The sequence below is a fragment of the Rattus norvegicus genome, chromosome 20 (assembly GCF_021556685.1).
Source record: "Rattus norvegicus strain SHRSP/BbbUtx chromosome 20, alternate assembly SHRSP_T2T, whole genome shotgun sequence".
NCBI lineage: Eukaryota > Metazoa > Chordata > Mammalia > Rodentia > Muridae > Rattus > Rattus norvegicus.
Window position 1 is genome coordinate 16,810,431 of NC_141553.1, and position 15,587 is coordinate 16,826,017.

The following is a 15,587-nucleotide window of genomic DNA, read 5'->3' on the forward strand; positions in this document are numbered from 1 at the left end:
CTGGACCTGGGCTCTTTTTGGTTGGGAGACCTTTAATGACTGCTTCTATTTCCTTAGGAGTTATGGGGTTGTTTAACTGGTTTATCTGTTCCTGATTTAACTTCGATACCTAGTATCTGTCTAGGAAATTGTCCATTTCCTGAAGATTTTCAAATTTTGTTGAATATAGGTTTTTATAGTAAGATCTGATGATTTTTTGAATTTCCTCCGAATCTGTAGTTATGTCTCCCTTTTCATTTCTGATTTTGTTAATTTGGACACACTCTCTGTGTCCTCTCGTTAGTCTGGCTAAGGGTTTATCTATCTTGTTGATTTTCTCAAAGAACCAACTTTTGGTTCTGTTGATTCTTTCTATGGTCCTTTTTGTTTCTACTTGGTTGATTTCAGCTCTGAGTTTGATTATTTCCTGCCTTCTACTCCTCCTGGGTGTATTTGCTTCTTTTTGTTCTAGAGCTTTTAGGTGTGCTGTCAAGCTGCTGACATATGTTCTTTCCTGTTTCTTTCTGCAGGCACTCAGCGCTATGAGTTTTCCTCTTAGCACAGCTTTCATTGTGTCCCATAAGTTTGGGTATGTTGTATCTTCATTTTCATTAAATTCTAAAAAGTTTTTAATTTCTTTCTTTATTTCTTCCTTGACCAGGTTATCATTGAGTAGAGCCTTGTTCAATTTCCACGTATATGTGGGCATTCTTCCCTTATTGTTATTGAAGACCAGTTTTAGGCCGTGGTGGTCCGATAGCATGCATGGGATTATTTCTATCTTTCTGTACCTGTTGAGGCCCGTTTTTTGACCAATTATATGATCAATTTTGGAGAAAGTACCATGAGGAGCTGAGAAGAAGGTATATCCTTTTGCTTTAGGATAGAATGTTCTATAAATATCCGTTAAGTCCATTTGGCTCATGACTTCTCTTAGTCTGTCGACATCACTGTTTAATTTCTGTTTCCATGATCTGTCCATTGATGAGAGTGGGGTGTTGAAATCTCCCACTATTATTGTGTGAGGTGCAATGTGTGTTTTGAGCTTTAGTAAGGTTTCTTTTACGTATGTAGGTGCCCTTGTATTTGGGGCATAGATATTTAGGATTGAGAGTTCATCTTGGTTGATTTTTCCTTTGATGAATATGAAGTGTCCTTCCTTATCTTTTTTGATGACTTTTAGTTGGAAATTGATTTTATTTGATATTAGAATGGCTACTCCAGCTTGCTTCTTCTGACCATTTGCTTGGAAAGTTGTTTTCCAGCCTTTCACTCTGAGGTAGTGTCTGTCTTTGTCTCTGAGGTGTGTTTCCTGTAGGCAGCAGAATGCAGGGTCCTCGTTGCGTATCCAGTTTGTTAATCTATGTCTTTTTATTGGGGAGTTGAGGCCATTGATATTGAGAGATATTAAGGAATAGTGATTATTGCTTCCCGTTATATTCATATTTGGATGTGAGGTTATGTTTGTGTGCTTTCATTCTCTTTGTTTTGTTGCCAAGACGATTAGTTTCTTGCTTCTTCTAGGGTATAGCTTGCCTCCTTATGTTGGGCTTTACCATTTATTATCCTTTGTAGTGCTGGATTTGTAGAAAGATATTGTGTAAATTTGGTTTTGTCATGGAATATCTTGGTTTCTCCATCAATGTTAATTGAGAGTTTTGCTGGATACAGTAACCTGGGCTGGCATTTGTGTTCTCTTAGGGTCTGTATGACATCAGTCCAGGATCTTCTGGCCTTCATAGTTTCTGGCGAGAAGTCTGGTGTGATTCTGATAGGTCTCCCTTTATATGTTACTTGACCTTTTTCCCTTACTGCTTTTAATATTCTTTCTTTATTTTGTGCGTTTGGTGTTTTGACAATTATGTGACGGGAGGTGTTTCTTTTCTGGTCCAATCTATTTGGAGTTCTGTAGGCATCTTGTATGCCTATGGGTATCTCTTTTTTTAGGTTAGGGAAGTTTTCTTCTATGATTTTGTTGAAGATATTTACTGGTCCTTTGAGCTGGGAGTCTTCACTCTCTTCTATACCTATTATCCTTAGGTTTGATCTTCTCATTGAGTCCTGGATTTCCTGTATGTTTTGGACCAGTAGCTTTTTCTGCTTTACATTATCTTTGACAGTTGAGTCAATGATTTCTATGGAATCTTCTGCTCCTGAGATTCTCTCTTCCATCTCTTGTATTCTGTTGGTGAAGCTTGTATCTACAGCTCCTTGTCTCTTCTTTTGGTTTTCTATATCCAGGGTTGTTTCCATGTGTTCTTTCTTGATTGCTTCTATTTCCATTTTTAATTCCTTCAACTGTTTGATTGTGTTTTCCTGGAATTCTTTCAGGGATTTTTGCGATTCCTCTCTGTAGGCTTTTACTTGTTTATTAATGTTTTCCTGTGCTTCCCTAAGTGTGTTCATGTCTTTCTTGAAGTCCTCCAGCATCATGATCAAATATGATTTTGAAACTAGATCTTGCTTTTCTGGTGTGTTTGGATATTCCATGTTTGTTTTGGTGGGAGAATTGGGCTCCGATGATGGCATGTAGTCTTGGTTTCTGTTGCTTGGGTTCCTGCGCTTGCCTCTCGCCATCAGATTATCTCTTGTGTTACTTTGTTCTGCTGTTTCTGACAGCGGCTAGACTGTCCTATAAGCCTGTGTGTCAGGAGTGCTGTAGACCTGTTTTCCTCTCTTTCAGTCAGTTATGGGGACAGAGTGTTCTGCTTTCGGGCGTGTAGTTTTTCCTCTCTACAGGTCTTCAGCTGTTCCTGTGGGCCTGTGTCTTGAGTTCACCAGGCAGCTTTCTTGCAGCAGAAAATTTGGTCTTACCTGTGGTCCCGAGGCTCAGGTTTGCTCGTGGGGTGCTGCCCAGGGGCTCTCTGCAGCGGCAGCAACCAGGAAGACCTGTGCCGCCCCTTCCGGGAGCTTCAGTGCACCAGGGTTCCAGATGGTCTTTGGCTTTTTCCTCTGGCATCCAAGATGTGTGTGCAGGGAGCAGTCTCTTCTGGTTTCCCAGGCTTGTCCGCCTCTCTGAAGGTTTAGCTCTCCCTCCCATGGGATTTGGGTGCAGAGAACTGTTTATCCGGTCTGTTTCCTTCAGGGTCCGGCGGGGTCCTGACGCTCCTGGGCCCTCCCCCACGGGAGCCCAGAGGCCTTATACAGTTTCCTCTTGGGCCAGGGATGTGGGCAGGGGTGAGCAGTGTTGGTGGTCTCTTCCGCTCTGCAGCCTCAGGAGTGCCCACCTGACCAGGCGGTTGGGTCTCTCTAGTCAAGCCAATTTTACCACCCTGAAAATTGCCTTCATCAAGCTAACTAAGTATTAAAAGAAATTTATCTAGTCACTGCTTTAACACACATTGGATATTGGATATAACAGATAAAATATGTCAGTGTGATTGTATTAACTTTCTCTTAATTCCAAAGAATTATCATTTATTAGTCAGCATTTCTCACTCATATATATAATCATTTATATATAAATCACACACACACACACACACACACACACACACACACACACTTGTTTCATAACATCAGGAATATCACATAGCATGCCATGGCTACAAGTCCGACTTTAAAGCTTCAAAAGTGAAAGGCTGTAGGGCTGTAGGCTTGGTGTCTATAGGCCAGCCAGAACTACCCAGTGAGACTCTGTCTCAAAACAAATTAAAAAGCAGAATGAAGGTTATCAGCAAAGGGCCCCTTAAGAGGAAGTGACGTGAAGTCTCACCAACATGGCCGCCCAAATATGAACTGAACAAGAATGTAATCAGTGGATATGCCCAAGTGGACAGGGGAAATAGCAGGCAACTGGATCCCCAGACAAAGAAGTGCAAGTAGTATAGGAATGGAGCAGGAGAAAAAAGTCTTCCAAGGACGAACACAGCAGTGGGCTACCAAATACCAAATGGTCAGCTCTGAAAAAACATGCACACAAGTAATGTTATACAGACTGAGCAGGCTATAATTAGGAACACACACACACACACACACACACACGCACACATACACACACACACACGCACACTCGTGCAAGTAGTAACAGTTAATGAAAAAAGAGGCCATGGAATTGAAAGAGAACAAGGAGGGATATGTGGAAATGTTTTGGAGGGAGAAAGGTGGTTGGTTAAAAGATGTAACTGTATTATACTTTCAAAAAATAAAAAAGAAACTCAAAAAGTATTTAAAGAAAATAAAAATATTAACTGACCTGCGAAGGTGGCTCGTGGGTAAAGGGATCTACTTAGTCAGTCTAGAAACCCATACTTAAGTCCCATAGTCAGCATATAAAGTTGAGCATGGTACATATAAAGTTGAGCATGGTGGTCTATATTTGCAATCCCAGCCTTCCTAGGGAGATGGAAGGCAGGCATAGGAGAACTTTCAGGAGCTGCCTGTGGGTTGGGGAAAGCTGTGCTGGTGCAGGTAACATTATAGGAACAAGTGAGGCTACGTATTATCAAGGTGGGAGAAGATACTCCATAAAATTTTCCTGCGAACTCTAAAGTTACAGCATGGCATATGTGCACAAGCATGTACACACACACACACACACACACATACACACACACATACACACACATACACATATACACACTCACATATACATGGACATGTACACACACACATGTAGGTACACACACACACATACACAGACACATACACACACATAAACACATGCACGTATGAGCACATGCACTTGCGCACACACACAAACACATGCACATATGAGCACATACACTTGCACACCCACATGCATGTATGCACACACTCACACACATGCATGCACACACACATGCATGCACACACACATGCACGTACACATACATGCAGGTACACACATGCATGCACACACACATGCATGCACAAACACATGCATGCACACACACATGCATGCACACACACATGCAGGCACACACATGCAGGCACACACACATGCATGCACACACACATGCATGCACACACACACATGCACACAGTTATGCATTGAAAGAACAGCAAGCCTCTTAACTGCTGAGCCATCTCTCCGTTCCAGCTTAAATTACCTTTAATATTTTTATTATCGATGAAACATAATCATTATATTCCACTTTAAAATAATGGAACAGCGTGAGAAAATGTTCACGTATCTTAAATGAGCGGGATATGGATTAAAAAAAATAATATAACGAGGAGATAGGTTTTAGTATTACTCCTGGCTGATGATATGTCAACCCGATGCAAACTATTGTCACCTGAGAAGAGCAAACCTCGGTTCAGAAAATGTCTCTGTGAAATCAGGCTGCAGGCAATCCCAATAGACATTTTCTTAATTAGTGATTGGCTGAGAGAGGCCCAGGCAGTTGTAGATGATATCACCCCTGGGCTGGTGGTCCTGCTAGGAAAGCAGGTTGAGCCATGAGCTGGTAGGGAATGCTCCTCCCTGTCCTGTGCATCAGCTCCTTTTGTCAGCTTTCTCCCTGGTTTGAGTTCCTGCCTTGGTGTTCCTCAATGGGATGTAATTCAGCACATGCAAGCCAAATAAACCCTTTCCTTCCCAAGTTGCTTTGGGCCATGAAGTTTCATCATAGCAACAGTAACCCTAATGAAGACAGTATTCATAAATCATTTCAATTTTTCTCTTGCATTTTTTATAATCCATATGTGAAGTATAAAATATGAAGAAAGCCTCCAAATGACGAGATTTCTTATGTTGAGGTTTGGATTTTTTGCTATGCTAAATACTCGTTGCTCCCAGAGACCCAGGTGATGCTATGTGACCCTCCCCTCACCATGTTATCCCTGATTGGTGAATAAAGATGCCGACAGTCAACAGCTGGGCAGAAGAGGCATAGGTGGGGTTCAGGGCTCACTGGCTTGGGATCAGAGAACCATGAAGTGGGGAAAGAGAAGGCGGAGAGAAGAGAAACCACCATGGGGTAAGAATCTTAAAACAATGGTCAGATGGGCTGGCTAATTGGAGTTAAGAGTAGCCCAGAGGAAACATATCAAATTATATAATGGGATTGTGAGCTGGGAAATAGACATAGTGGCATAGAGGATAGATAACTGCCCAACTCTTGTGGTGGTTAAGGTTTACTGTAATTATAAAGGTGTGTCTTTTATGGGGGAACTAGATGGTCAAAGGCAGGGTAGAAATCCCAAATTGAAATTCAGTAGTTTCTATAACACTCTTAGACATTGATTGACCCATCTTCCTCAGATTTCTTAATCTAGTACATTGGTTGTTTCATCAGTTTTGACCTTGTGGTTTGTGCGTATGTGTGCACACTTGTATGCATGCATTGGGAGGCTGAACGGTGGCCTCAGATGTCCTCTTTGGCTGCTCTTTACCTTGTTTTCTTAGATAGGTTCTCCCACGGGAGTTCCCAGATTCAATTAGACTGGCCGTAGTCAGAGAGGTTCCATGGAGACTCCCATTTTCACTTCCCCAATGCTGTGACAATAGCCACAAGCCACCATGCCTGCTTCCAGCCTGGCTGCTGGGTTACAAATCTATGTCCTCATGATTGTGCATCCAGACTTCACTGACTGAGCCATCTCCCTGACCCCCCTGCAGAGAAATTTGAAAGCGAAGGTTCTAGAATCACGCAACAGGCTTATTTTTGACAATAGGTCTTGGCAGCCCAACATCATACAGAAGCATCATGGAGACTCTGGGCATCCAGCCAGCACAGAGAGCCAAGGCTAAATGTCAGGAGAGTTGCTCAGTACCCAGGCTTTTGCCTCACCTGACAAAAAAAGGCATTGAAAAACACACAGAAGCCCAAGCACCTGCAGCCTTTCAGGAGGACAGGATGGGAATTCTGTGTCCTGATTTTACCACCTTCCTAGCTCCCTAGTACCAAGATCTTGGAGTCCACACACAAGCCCTATAGCATTTGGCTAAACTTTCCAGGGTCTGTATCTATCCTTCAGAGGAGGGATAAATTGGGATGATAACATCTCCAGCACCCACAGGCATTAAACTCCAACTCAGAATTACAGACTACAGACCGATTAGCCAGAAGTCTCACTAAACTATATTTCACAAACTTTTGAGAAAAATAAAGAATATAAAACCATCAAAAATTCACTGGCTGTTTTTAGTGCCTCACTCAAAGGTAAGGATGTAAAATTCAGAGAAAAGGAAAGTTTAAGTATCGATTCCATAAGCTCTTTGCTCTAATTGATAGACTGGGGAAAAGAAGAAAACTTTGAGCGAAGATGGGATGTATGTATGCATAGGTATGTAGGTGCCCATGAATGTTTATGATATATGTGTGCACACATGTGTGAGTATGGCCATGCCTGCAGCAGGTCATGTGCATCCCAAGATACGCCAAGATACATGGTGGCCAGGGGACAATTTGGATTTCCATTTCTGCGATCTACTTTCTTTGATGCCCATTTCACATTCAACTACTGTGTATGTGTACCAGGCAGGCAGATGGGCCTGCAACCTTCATGTTAATCCACGCCCCCATCTCTGCTTGCTGTCTTCTCACAGGGTCCATCGTGAGCATAAACTCAGGCACTTACATGCCTGGCTTTTTAATATAGATTCAAGATCTGACCTCAGGTCACTAGACTTGCAGGCAAGCACTTTACCCACTGCATCCCTGCCGTTCAACAGTGATTTCTCTTAAGTTAGGTTTCTTCTAACTTGCTCTTAACCTTTGCCATCCCTAGTCCATTTTGCAGGCAAGATGTCTGCTCTGTGACTTAAGCTGTGGCCCCGCAAGGCAATCTTTCCTCTTCAGTTGCCAGAGACACCACAGTGAAGCACGCTTCGCTTCTCTGCCTGTGCTACCCAAACAACCACTGATTTTCCACAGGAGGAAATTGGAACTTAGAAATATCAAGGGTGTTCTTTGATTTGACCAGATTACCAAGTGAAGCGGGCACTCATCTTTCCCTCTTCTCTCTCTCACATCATGTGATTTTCTTCCTCCACCTGTGGAAAACAAAAGCTAGAAACATGACCTGAGTCTGCATGTCAAGTCTCAGGTGACTTGAGTCCATCTTCCCGCCAGGTACAAGCCCTGATTCTGTGTCTCTCCATAGCAGGTACATGGTGGGAAGACACTTGGGATCAGCAAAGGCGACAGGGAGGTGTAAACTCAAACCCTTGGCCATTTGCAAATGTGTGCTTTCTGTGGGCTCCAGAGGCTGATGCAGCTGATAACTGAAATTACACGAGAAAGGGTTAAGCAGATGGGTCAAACTGACATAAACATTTAGGTGTAAAAGAAAAATCTGTTTCATAATTTCAGTCAAAATTACTTCATTGATTCTAACACTATAAAAGGTTAAGTGCTTCTAGAAGCAAGATGATGTCTCATAAGCTACATCAGTTCTCTTTTAGACTAGAGTATTAAGGGTTACTGTGTCAGGAGTTCAGTGACAAGACTGAAAAAAATGTTCTGAAAGTATGATGATAAAAATGAGAGTGTTAAGTGTCTAAAAAAAAATTACCACAAATCATGGTTTTTTATAAAAAAGGAAGAAGAATGGTAATGGAGAAAATATATTTATAAAATTATATTAACAAAATACAAATCTGAACAAAAAAATCTACTGACCAATTAGTTTTTGTGTTTATTTATTTATTATTAACTGACACCTATTTTAAAAATGTATTTTATTAGTGGTGTCCTTAACTTAATGGGAAATGAAACGAAGATCTTAGGCCAGGAGAAACATTATCCTATGAGATAAGAGGCAGGGGGAGAATGGTCATTGAGAAAGAAAAAAGGAGCTGCTCATGGAGAAAGAGCTACAGGATGATACCAACATTAGTCTTGAAGCCGATGTCATTTCTTACTTAGTGAGTAGGGTTCCTTCTTAAAATGGACAGAGGGAAAGAAGGGGAGAAGAAAAACAGGGAGGGGAGAGAATTAAGGATGGTGAGAAGGACAAGGAAAATTTTTAATCCCAATCTGGGGTTTCTACCATGCCTTTGATCATTCGATCACCCAAATTTTATTATTTACAATAATTGTAAAACAACACAGGAGCTGGGCAGATACCTACCTTCTATGCTATTATGTCTGTTTCCCAGCCAATAATCCCATTATATAATTTACTGTATTTTCTCTGGGCTGCTCTTAACGCCTATTAGCCAACTGACACAGCTGTCATTTTATGACTCACCTAACCCACGGTGACTTCTTTCTCCATTCACCTTGTTTTTCCCATCGTGGTTCTCCCATGACCCTAAGCCCAGGAACCTTAAATCCCGCCTATGTCCCTTATGCCATCTACTGGCTGTTAGAGTCTTTATTCACTTATCAGAAATAACTTAGGGCAAGGTCTCATAGTGTCACTTGGGTGTCGACTCTCTCATCTCTGGGGCAGCCAGGTCTTTGGGGCTGCACTTCCCAGGACAGTACATAGCAAAAGACCAAACTTCAACAGAAGGAAGGGAGGGGAGGAGAGGAGAGGAGTCTGTTTCAGGAACCACGCACAAGGAGTTCTGAGTTCCAGTCAGAGATTATCATGTCACATGATCATCCTAGGGTGGTGATTTTTACCTTTTGGAGGAGATGATAAGCCAAGCGAGGAACGAAGTCAAGGCATCTTTAGGCAAGGTGAGGTATCTATAACAACAGTATAGACAGTCACCAGCCTGTGAGACTGCCCAGGCAGATGACAAATGTCTGCAGTACCAAGGAACCTGGGTGGATCTGGATACATCGATGATGCTATTTGCATTTTAGCTGATTGTACTAGTAAGCAAACAGGGCTCAGTAATAATGAAATTGATTAAGGACTCTTACAGACCAACAGCAATCGAAGACACTGTGCTTGAGGCTATGTGACAGTTTCTCAGTCACCATCCTCATAATAGGCTTCTGTTTTGGTTTCTGTTCTCCCTATGGGCCTGATCAAGATAGAAAGTGATGTGGCATTGACCCATATAACAATGGATTGCAGGTCACTACTGGAGTTGAGAGCTCCAAGCTCTACAACTCATGGACCAGGAGTCATTCCAACAATAAGAGTCTATAAGAGAACTACAGACTCAAATAAGACTTCACTGACAATCAGATACCCGATTTGTGACTCTGTAGAACACAGGATCCATGTACTGTGTTCTTGGTCTGTGACCCATGTAGCCTGAGTTTTCAAAGTGGCAAGAATAGTCCTTATGTGTGGGGAGCAAGGTCAGCAGGAGAATGTACTGAAGTCATGGGCTTGTAAGTTGAGTGCATTCTTTAAATGAAGAGACTTCCAACAACTTATGGAAAGCAACACCCCTGATGGCTTCCTGCTGCTTTCAATGCAGTGAGAGAGATTAACTAAGGAAGAATGTTAGATGCAGAAGCCAAGACCTGGGGGCCTTGAAAATCCTCAGCCTCCTTCCAACATGGCAAAGGCTGTTAAAATATAGAAATTGCTTTTGATGATATAGTGTAGAGGAAAAGGGAAGGAGTACACAGCCTTTCGCTCAGACTTCTTGAAGATCAGAAGGCCACAATATTGCCCTGCACCAAGGGCCTTTCCTAGAGACTAAGTTGCTGTTTACAGGCTCTGTCAATCATCAGTAAAGCCCGAGAGTCTCTCAGGGCCATGCCCCTCTGCCAGGTGAAAGCTGACTGAGAGGAAGGACTATGGATGTGGCCTCTGCCCTGCCGAGAAGACTTGAAGACACCCAAGGCCCTGACTAAATCATTTGAACAAACACTCCAAGACAGATTGTAAATAATGGAGAGAAGTTTGTTATGGCACTGAGTTGATGTGTGAAGGAGGCTGACAAACCTGTCCAGTGACAATCACATGCAAACCACACCTCATCCCTGTCTTTGTATGACCTGGGGGAACTCTCTGTAAGTACTTGTTTTACAAATAATGAGGTGGCTTTTTTTTTTTTACCCCTTCTTCTTCTCTCTCCCTTTTCTTCACTGATAGAATTCTCTGCAAGGACTAGTCAGAGATTGTGTTGACTGACTTCTTGTTTACAAAGATCTTCAAAATCTTCCTGATGTGTCAACCGTGTTGCCAGTGGATTCAGGGATGGCAGTTTCTCAGCTTCCTGAAGCATTTCGGAGTACAGGAAGATGAAGAAAAGACAAGCAGGCTGTCATTGTGACAGGTCCTTAGCACAACACAAACTCTGTGGAAAGGCTGATTTGTCTTGGATATTTGCTAACAGGACTCTTAGTCTGGAGACATTTCTCCATAGCAACACACCCTGAACAGTTAGCACAGGTACCGAACAGCTAAGAGGTGTCAGCCAAATTGCTGGCTCTCAGGCCACTTGGTGTGTCACTCATAGGGTGGTATAGTGGTTCATAACCTTAAGATTCTGGCTTAAGAAACAGGGTCACTCTAATCTCACAGCTTTCACAGGTAGCAAACCAAGCACACCATACACAGATCCTGTGCTCTACGGCTTCACAAATTTGGTATCGGATTGTCAGTGGAGTCTGTAGCTTTGAGACTGAGGTTCTCTCATAGACTCTCATTGTTGGAATGACTCCTGGTCTATGAGTTTTGGAGCTTGGAGCTCTCAACTCCAGTACCAACCTGCAGTCCTTTGGTATATGGGTCAATGCCATATTGTCTTCTATCTTGATCAGGCCCATAGCGAGGGCAGGAATCAAAAAGTGAAGCCTGTTATGGGAATGGAGACTGAGAAACTGTCACACAGCCTCAGGTATAGTATATGCTATAGCTCAGGAGAGTGCCACAGGAGCCATCCGTACTAAAAGGAGTACAACACTAGGTAGTAGTAACCACCAGGATAGCTTCACGTCTACCTACCACAAGGCCCAAAAGCATCAGTTATTGTTCTTCTTTGAATGGAAACAAAGGGTGAAGAGTCCATTGTCAGGGCAGCCCCCTTTTTGATTTCCAAAGCATGTCATAATTACTGTGCTTCATTGTAGAGACAGCTTGACCATCCTGAGGAACATGCTTTTGCCATAAAGAGGTAAAATTCTACATTCTTCTTCCAGAGGCTCTCTCACTTGTTAATTGGGACCTAAAGAGTAGAAAACGTTACAGGCTACTTAACGGATAGTGTACTTGTGAAACCTTCTTTGTTTCCGTCTCTATGAATGTATCTGTTCACTAGCAAAGACCAAAAAAAAAGAGTAACTTTCACATGGTTTTCCTTGTTCAGGGCCAAGATGAACCATGAGTTTGTCACTGGTGCTAGGACCTGGCTGGGTAACTACAGGAACCTTACCCTGTGATCTTTAACCCCAGAGTATTAAGGGAAGGAATAAAATAGAATAAGGTAAAAAAGACCAATTATGATACACTGCTTCATTCATTTATCTAATGATTTACTTACAGCATTTCTTGCACTGTCTGTTTGCCAAGCATGACTTCACTTGCTACCTGAAACAAAATGACAAGGGGAAATAGCAGACACAATGGCTCATTGTCCTTAACAACTGGCAGGCTACTATGTAGGCTTCTGTAAAATCTCTCTAACTTGCCCAACCCACCTTGTGGTTTTAGAGGATGAAATAAAAATACAAGCTGGACTCAGTCTTTAAAGCCTTTCAGTAACTTTCCTGACTTTGGTCTACTAATGACGTCTCCTCTCTTCCACTCTCATTGGTGTGAGGACCTAACAAAAAATTGCGATCGGTACTGGAAGAGTAGTACACAAGACCTCACAGTGACTCTCTTCAGCCATGATCCTATATTAGCACTATTCTGTATTGAAACCCCAGTAGTAAAGAGCTCTGCCTTGTGAGGCATGTGGAATGTGTTTATTTTAAAGGAATCAAGAACTAGGATTATCACTGAAGATGTCACTGAGTACTCAGTGATTTGGAAATATATTTCTTTCGTTGTTTTAGTGTTTTATATATTTCTCTGTCTGTCTCTGTCTGTCTCTGTCTCTCTGTCTCTGTCTCTGTCTCTCTGTCTCTGTCTGTCTCTGTCTGTCTCTGTCTCTGTCTCTCTGTCTCTCTGTCTCTGTCTCTCTGTCTCTCTGTCTCTCTGCCTCTGTTTCTCTGTCTCTCTGTCTCTCTGTCTCTCTCTCTCTCTCTCTCTCTCTCTCTCTCTCTCTTTGTGTGCATGCACGCGCGTGCATTATAGCATATTCATGAGTGTTAGAGAACAATTGATGGGAATCAGTTCTCCCTTTCTACCAATGAGTTGCAGGGATCGACCTTTGGTCCTCAGGTTTAGCAGCAAACACAAGCACCTGCTGAGACATCTTGCTTAGCCTAATGTCTCTTTTAGACCTGGAGTTCTTTGGTTTCCCATGCTGTAGTGGGTGATCCCACATCTGTGTCTATATGAGCAGCACTAATTGTATGTAATAATAAATATAGCCATAAATACCGATGGCGATATGGACACAAAGTCAGGACGGTACATGTTGGCAGTATATGGGGGAGATGGGGGGGATAATAATAATAATAATAATAATAATAATAATAATACTTTACCTTAAGAAGTTGAGGTCCAAATAGAAAACCATGGAATGTATAAAATTAACTCCAAGGTAAAGCTGGTAGAATATTAATGCCATAAAAATGTTATTAGAGTTCAGAGAGAAAGAAAGGTTATAGTTGGCTAGAGAATGCTATAGAATTACAGAAGTTAGTCTGTAAGAACAAGGAATGAATAGATTATGGACTACGGTAGTGAAGAAACTAATTTCAGATGGAAAGAGTTGACTGAGAATCCAATTACTAGAGTCAGGAAAGGACTGGTTGTAAAGAGGCCCAGCAATGTCTTCAGACAAGACAGAGAATGTGAAAACAAGACTTAAAGACATAGGAGAGTGGGTGTGTGTATGGAAGACATAAAAAGGTGGGAATATGTTTCTGTTTCCAGGATATAATCAATAGGAGGCCATAATCAAGAGGAGACAGGGATTCGTTTGAACTTCTGTTGTCCTTCAGTTTTCAACATTGTTTGATAGAATTTCATGTCCTGGATTAAGAAAGATAGATCTGATCTGGAAATTTAGAATAGATCGGAGTCACAACAGGAGCTGGAGAACCAATCAACAGCACAAATCACATTTCCAAAGCTTCTGTGAGAATTGGCGTCCTTGAAGTCAGAACACAGCCACAGGCAGTAGCTAGAGTCATGCGAGGAGACTGAGTAACAATGATAAATACTCAGGAATGAACTCAGATCATTGAAATCTCAGTGCACGGTGATGGGGAAACTTCTTATTTCAAAGACTGAAGGAGGGTTAACAAACTGTAGTGTGCTTTTTAATTTTCTGGGTAAATGAGGGCCAGGGCTTTACACTGCCCAGGTATAGATTGAGTTGTAGAGTATGCACGGCATCAAGGCCACCCCTGAGCCATACATTATGCTGAGACTAGAATGCTGGGGAGATGTCTTGTTAAGGGTGATGCAATACTAATGCCCAAGGAAAAATTCATAATTAAAATAGATTGAAATCATTGACTAGTTATGAGAGCAAGTCTAGAAAAAAAAACTAGTGGAGAAACTCCTTATGTTCAAAAGTAGAAGAATATAAATGTGTTAGTACCTTTGCCAACTCGATACAAGCTTAAGTCATTTGGAAAGAGGGAATGACAATAGAGGGGTGGCCTTTATCAGTTTGGCCCTTAGGCAAGTCCTTAGAACATTGTTTTCACTAATGGCTGATGTGGGAAGGTTTAGCTCACTGTGGGTGGTACCAATCCTTGGCAGTTGATACTGGACAAACAGTATGTAATGTCCCTCCATGGCTTCTGCCTCAGTTCCTGCCTCCAGGTTCCTACCTTGAGTTCCTGCTCTGACTTCCCTTCTTAAGGAACTATGGGCTGTAAACTGAAATAAGTCCTTTCCTTTCTAAGTTCATTTTGGTCTTTGTCTTTTTGTTTTCTGTTTTGTTTTGTTTTGTTTTTTTAACATCACAGCCATAGAAAGGAAACTACAACACTGGGTAAGCCATTAATGAAATAAGAGGTGGAAAATATAATGTGGTATAGAAAAGAACATTGGGTATAAGATTATTGAGAGAGAACAGTCATGAAGCAAGGATCTGAGCCTAATCATTTGTATTCTTAGTTTCATTTCCTGCTTTGTGATAACATGTGGTGATTTCCCCACAGGTTTTACAGCAGGCAGGGGAAAACAACCAGGGTAGAGTAAGGATGATGAAACTCTGTTCAGTCTGATTTTACTGTCACTGGTACTGGAACAGGACTCTTCTAGATTCTGGCCAAGATCATTTTACTTTAGTCACAGCACAATTTTGGAGAAAAGTATTCATATAACAATTAACTAAGTCCCAAGCATACAACAATTTAAGACTTGCATACATTAAGAGTCTTTACAAAGGACACCTGGCTTCTTTTCACAAGGATGGGTACTGTTGACTCAGAGATAGTACCCGAGACTGATGGTCTAGGGAGCTGGACTGAGGCAAACATAATTCCTTTGGTGTCAGGATTGGCCTGGCCCTAAAATAACATAGAAGTCATTTAGGTTGTTGTAAATCACTAGTGGCATCATCCGTAAAGTGTGGGCTTTATGGCCTAAAAGAAATGCTCAAGATTTAAGGAGAACAGATCTGGGATAAATACAAATAAAGTTTCTGGAAGATATGGACAGAGCCTGTAACACCAGACACCAAAGGATCACTAGGTTGTAAATTCCTGTCATCCAAGGAGAACAGCTAATCATCTCATTCCACTGAAGAGATA